This window comes from Sitodiplosis mosellana, unplaced genomic scaffold (assembly GCF_009176505.1).
Source record: "Sitodiplosis mosellana isolate CC-2019 unplaced genomic scaffold, AAFC_SMos_1.0 Smas_scaffold_6170, whole genome shotgun sequence".
NCBI classification, from domain to species: Eukaryota; Metazoa; Arthropoda; class Insecta; order Diptera; family Cecidomyiidae; genus Sitodiplosis; species Sitodiplosis mosellana.
The window spans coordinates 3145370-3151940 of NW_022601411.1; the positions used below are offsets into that span (position 1 = coordinate 3145370).

At 37.2% G+C, this 6571-nt stretch overlaps 1 long non-coding RNA gene across 2 annotated transcripts; it reads right to left on the reverse strand.

Annotated features, from left to right (window-relative positions):
• Window positions 1-1669: 1669 nt before the first annotated feature.
• On the reverse strand, window positions 1670-3935 carry LOC129575969 (uncharacterized). Of its 2 annotated transcripts, none has more exons than XR_008688847.1 (2): window positions 2794-3935; window positions 1670-1875 (listed from the first exon to the last, which is right to left on the reverse strand). It is a non-coding gene; the product is annotated as an uncharacterized LOC129575969 (long non-coding RNA). The 2 variants fall into 2 exon arrangements; XR_008688846.1 differs by having other exon boundaries at window positions 3776-3890.
• Between the last annotated feature and the right edge of the window lie 2636 nt (window positions 3936-6571).

Genomic DNA, 6571 nt, shown 5'->3' on the forward strand with positions numbered 1-6571 from the left:
CGTGTTCGCATTAAGTATTTGCCGCGTTTCACACTTAAACAGTTTTACAGAACAAACTCATCTATTAAGACTTGACTGTAAGAATGTTTGTATACGATATTCGAAATTTCGTCGAAAAAATATGTCCGACAAACTGAAGAAAAAATGCAGTGATGCGAAAGAAAGAGAGCAGCGAGTGTGAGAGGGAGAAAGAGAAAGATCAAGAGCTATAGTGGTGAATGCGTGTGCGGCCAAGAGTTCGCACCATACGCGGAACAACAACAGCAGCCGAAGCAAAGCCAAATGTACATTCCAGCAGCGACAGCAACAGCCACGGCAACGAAATTCATTGAGCCGACAGAGAGTGAGAGAGAAAGAGAGACAGAACAGCGAAAAAAGTTCAACAGGCTTGCGATAAACTTTTCCCGTCTATTTATAGAAGGAATGAGAAAAAGATGTTACAAATAATAACGCATTATTATTTCATCTGCTGTTGCTGCTCTCTCTCTCTCTCGCTCGTCCTCTATTCCACATATTCAATCTCCCTTCAGCCATATATCTTCTCTTGGCGTAATGTTCAACTCTCTTTCGTTTACCACATTATTTTTAATTTCCTTGATTTAGTTAATGACATTTAGTTATGGCACAGTCATAAGAGACGACGATGACTGCGGCCAAATGAATTCATTCTCTCTCTCTCTCTCTCTCTCTCTTTCTCTCTCTTTCTGTTTCGGTCTCTTCCAAACATTAAAAGCAATTGCGACAAAACCGAAATTTTCGAATGACAACAGCGTACAGACAGCAACAGGACGAAAATTGAAATGGGAACGAAAACGAAATAAATAAATATATTCATTTTCATTACCATATTTGGTCACAATTTGACACATTTGCCATATTCACCACTGAGAAATAAGTGTGTCTGTTTTTTTAAGTGTGCGCTATTTTTTCGAGAAAAAAAAAGCATGAAAATTGACGTCATATAAAAAGGAAACGAAAAAGCCAACTGCAAAACGTTATCAGTCAGAGACTAACGACAACCGATAAGCGCTAAAATACATACAATATCTGTTCAGTTTCGTGTTTTTTTTTTTTGTTCACTTTGAGTTCAACTTCTGGTATGTGTCGTCGTCGTCGTCGTCTCAGTCATTTTGTGTGTGCGCGCATACACATCGTTTACATTTCGATAGAGAGTGTGCGGTCATGTTTTTATTGGTTCACTCATAGATGCATTCATTCCATACAAATTAGATATGACCATTTGCAGCATACAAATAAATAAATAAATAGAAGAGACAACGGGAAGTAAACAATAATTTGTTTGGATGATGATGTGTTTTGTTGCCTTTAAGAGTTCTACGAGTCACAGTTTCTATTACTGACATCGAAAATCAAACTCGGCTGTTTGCTTCAAACCACGAAATTGAACCGAATGAAATGAAAATGAAGGAGAAAAAAAAACGGTAAAATGGTCTTACCCATTAAATGTATGATGTGTGATGTGTGTAGTATATTTGTTGAAGTCGACTGATTTCATTCTCTCTTCGTCTATTTTTTTTCCACAAAACCGCCTCTTTCGTCGGAATCCCATTATCAGGTCTTATCTCTCTCTCCCTTTCACGTTTCGGCTTGCACATCCAAACAACTCATTTTTCCAGCAATTTTTTTGTTCGAAGTTGTGTGTTATTGATTTATTTTTTTTTTATCTCGGCCCTCTTCTTGCAGTTCATTTCCACATGGCACATTTTGGTTTTCTTGTCGCTGTTGTTGTTACTTGTTAGGATAAAAATTGCCGTTATCGAATTTCAACATACCGACCGACTCGTGGCGCGCGGGTAATTTTCTCTTTCGGTTTCATTCGGTTTTTCCCGAAAGAATGAAATTCGGTGCAAGTTACTGTAATGATAAAAAAAAAGCAGCGTTTTATTCGTTTTACTCGATAAAAAACTAGACCTGAAACCATTCGCGCGTCGATTGATCGTTTAAACTGTAATTTTACGATTTTTTAATTTGTTTTATCTTGTTTGTTCCCGTCGATGTTCGGAATGAAAAATGTTCAAAGCAAACATTTAGAAAACACGCACACTTTAACCGTTTAAAGAAGAGAAAAAATTGTTTTTTTTTTTTTGACAAACTATAAATTAAACGAAACAAATTTGGCCTCAAATCATTTTATTACCATTCGCCTCCTTTCGGAGAACGAGAAAAAAAAGAACATGACTCTCTCTCATTTTGAAATTACACGCGAATATTTCATTTTTATGGTTTTTGATAATTCTTTAACATTCTTTCAGTGTGAATCATTCGGCGTACAGAATCGTTTCATTCACAAGCATCTCAAGGATTCGAAAATTACAAACACAAAGTGCCGCAATTCAAGTTATCAAAACTAAAATTTTTCAACGGTGACTTCAATTGCGCATTGAATCATACACACACAAATAACTTGAATAAGAGCAAAGAGAGAGAGAGAGAGAGACAGAGACAGAGAAAATAAAAACGGATCTCTTTCTGTATCGTTCACGGCCATATAACAAGGCTGTTACACATCCAGTATAAATCGTTTAGCACCTAATTCCGTTAGATTCTCGTCTCGATATCGTTCTTAGTGTTTGTGCACTGTGTTATGTATTGGCGTTTGTCTTTTTTACTCTGCTCTTCTTTTCAGACTATCAACTGTGTTATCTCTAGCAATTATAAAATACAGACAATACTAAGAGAGCGAAAGAGTGAAAGAGCGAAACATCAAATGAAATACTAGCACAAAAAGTTAATTGCTAACAATCACATACAAATAAGCATAGGCACACTCACCACAATATACATTTGCTTTGGATGTCCCAGTCAACTTCCTTTCATTGTTTTGAACAATTTTTATAAATGTTTACTTTACGAGAATGCGAGAGAGATGGAAATGACACTAAATATGAATACTGTAAACGTTGGCACTTTTAATGGCACTCATATTCGTACAATCAACACATTTCGATACACTGAAGTAGTTCAGCGCAAAGATTTAAAAAACATGATTGTTACGAATTTTCTTAAATAAAAACGGCCAATGATCAAATCAGCCACCAGATGTACAGACAAACTACGATCCTACAAATTATTTACAATTATGTATTTAGAATTTGAGTTGAATTGGTTTTCTTTTCATGACTGCGCCAAGAATAGAATCGAATAATATTTGTGAGAAGAAGAAAAAGATGAGGTTCATTCGCCGAAATTTCTTTTCATCAAATAAAATCCTTTCGATTTGCGGATTTTTTTCAAGAAATATTTTTTTATGAAATAATATAATTGGTCAACGAACATTTTGCTCAATAAATGAATGGAATTCGAGAGTTTGACACTCTCAACACAAACCAAACAAAAAAGGCTAAAATTGTCACTGTTTCTGTTCCTTCAATGAACTACATCTACATGAATTCTTTCTCACCCTGTTTTGTGTGTATTGCAAAGTGTGTGCACAATGTTCATCAGTATTTCAAAATGAACGAATGGAAGAAAAAAAATTGTTGCCATTTTCTCTATGTATTTTCTTTTTAATCCGAGTGTGCGGCTTGATGGTTTTTTTTTTCTTCTTCTGTTCGCTTCATTCACAATCATTTCAATTTAATTCTCGATGTGTGCGAGTGTCGATTCTTCATCGCTAACTTCGACCGAAACGGAGTAACGGATGTAAAATTTATCGCAAATTATATGAATTTATTTCTCGAGATGAGGGCTCATTTTATGATTTTATCAACGAAAAACACTTATGATTGAGAAAAAAAAATAACCAGCAACTAACAATTTCAAAAACTAACGCTTCGGAAAACCATTGAAAATCAGCAGCAACAGAACAATTATTTGAAATAGAAAAATAAACGAACGAAAAATGAAATTGACGTATGCTACGTTCTAAATCACAAAACCGAATGACGAGCTGGAGCAAACAAAATCAAAACTGTGAGTGCGAAAAGACGTGTATAGATCATATATCCACGAACATGCGGCTCATGGCGCACACACAACCAAAACCGACGAACCAAACGAATCGGCTAGAACGATATATTCGGCACATCGCTTGCCGGATTGCCATACGACACAATCATTTTTCGTTGCTGTGCTTCGATGCGAATGTATTTTCACGTTTCTCACAGGCAAACATGTGAGTGGCATTTAGCTTGGCAAATACAGCACAGAACCATAGTGTTCTCGGTCGTTTTTCCGTTTCTCTCTTCTGCCCGTTTTCTCTTCCTTTCTTTTCTATCCCTCTTCGCCTCACTCAGACACACAGACTGAATGTGTGGTGTTCGACGGTACAACAACAGTGTCAACGCCGGGAGAGATGTACATGTGCGACGAACAGAGTGGGAGCGAGAGAGCAAGAGCGAGCGAAAGAGAACTAGAATCGTCGCTAAAATTGTATAATGAATAGCCTTTGTTATGTGTATGTGAAAACGAGTGAACCACCACAAAGTATTATTGTGCATGAACCATTTAAACAACGTTTGTATTTCTCGACTTACTTTGTGGCGCACAGAGCAGCCGAGAGAGCGAGAGCCAACATCCCATATCTCGTTTCGAAATAGCTAAATAGAAAGAGAGACTGTGTTGTCACCTTTTTTTCACTTATTCATTCATTCGTTCATTGTCTCTCTTTCTCTTTAGCTTCCTCTGCTCTTTGCTGCGATGCGTTCGCACTTTTATTCCATAGAATTTCTCAAATGCTTAAGAACCATTGAGATCTCGTCGTTTTTCGAAATTACAATACATTTGTCGTTTTTTTTTTGCCATACACGATGACGACGTCGACGACGACGACGACGGCGATGATGATGACGACGACCCATGAGCTCTCGCTGCTCTCTCATTGCGAACAAATGAACGAATGAACAAACGAACGGATTCATCAATGGGTGCAACAAGGATAGTCATCGTTTTTTCGGTGCACAATACAATACACAAAAACACACCGAATAAAAAGCGGCATAAATGAGTTAATGAATCGCATGCTGGTTCGGCTTTTTGTATTGCGTGTACTCTCAATCTCTCACTCTATTCGGCTCTCTACCCTCTCCTTCATGTTTTTTTTCCACTCTGTGTATGTACCGCTGCATGCGTAGATTCCTACAGGGAAACTACTGCGAACCATTCGATTTGTGTAATGTCACACATTCGTTCGTATGTTCAAATGTCTTCTTTTCTCTCTTCTACCGCTTTCCCTCTTTCTCTCTGGTTGAGAGACACTTTCAAATTTACGATAAATGTAGAAAAAAAAAAACAATACCATTTCCAGGATCGTTACAATAAATTTCGGGAGAAAAAAAAATGTGTGTGCGCATGTGTAATTTGTAAAGTTTACTCGAAAATTTAATAAACTTGCGATAGAATATTACACCTTTGCCTCAAGCCACATTCCCTTATCAGTCGACTTGCGATGCTACAAGAACATCGAACAACTCAATTGGGAAAGCAGAAGAAAAAAAAACTAGAAGAAAGAACAAAGAGGACGAGCTCGCGTGAAAACTAGCAATAAATGAATAATGAATGTCACTACCGCTCGCTCCCTCTATTTCCATATCTCTCTTCCATTTCCTTTTGCCATCCCACTTGATTTAAACACACTTGATTTCAAAATCGTTCGATAGAATATTTTCGTTTTCTCTCGAAGTAATAAAGTTCATGCACTCTGGATAAGTATCGCTATAAATTTTGTGGGCCAAGTTGCAAAACCAAGTTATGCGACTAAGTCATGGTTCGCATTGTGTTTGTCCCATCAAATTATGCATGTGAAAGGGAGAGAAAGCGTGAACAAAATATGTAAAAGGGTTTGCTAAAACCCATACTAAACGCTCTGCCTCTCTCTCTCTCTCCCTGTTTTCATCCCGGCGATGTCTCGAAGCAAATAATGAGCAACAGAAAATGCGGAACAAGAGACACCGAATCAGAGGTGTATTTGCAATGATAGGAAACTCTCTTAGTTCTTAAAACATACCAAAGAGGGCGCCAACAGCTGTACATAGAAATGTCCATAAGAAAGCGCCCTCTTTGTCAAATATATTGTTGTTGGTCAAGAAAAAGTATGTATAGTTTCCTGTTGTTGTGTATTTGTGTCCTGATTTATCGTATTCATTTCTTTCACAAGTCACAACCGGGCCAATTTTTGTTCTACCCTTTATATGAGTTGAGTCGGTTCATATAATCAATTTTTTAATTCTCACTTGAATTTGTACCAACTCTGACTTTAACGTATCTCTGAAACGGCAGCCTTTTTTTTATTTCATTCTTTTCCCCTCTCTCTAGCATCTCTCTTCGTCTTATTCGCTTTGGTATTCGAATTGTTTTACTGAATCAAAATGGAGAATGCGGAATGTGGAATGTGAAATGCAAAATGTGAAAATCCACTTTATAAATATTTCGCTATTTAAAACAAACAATTCGCATAAAACGCGCGCACGAACGAGCGCCCGGTTAATATTTTACCCACAATTTTCTGGGCTTGGAAAACTTTTTGAATTTAACACACAATAACGTCATCCATTCTCACGTGATGAAGAGAGAGAGAGAGAGAGAGAGAGAGAGAGAGAGAGAGAGAGAGAGA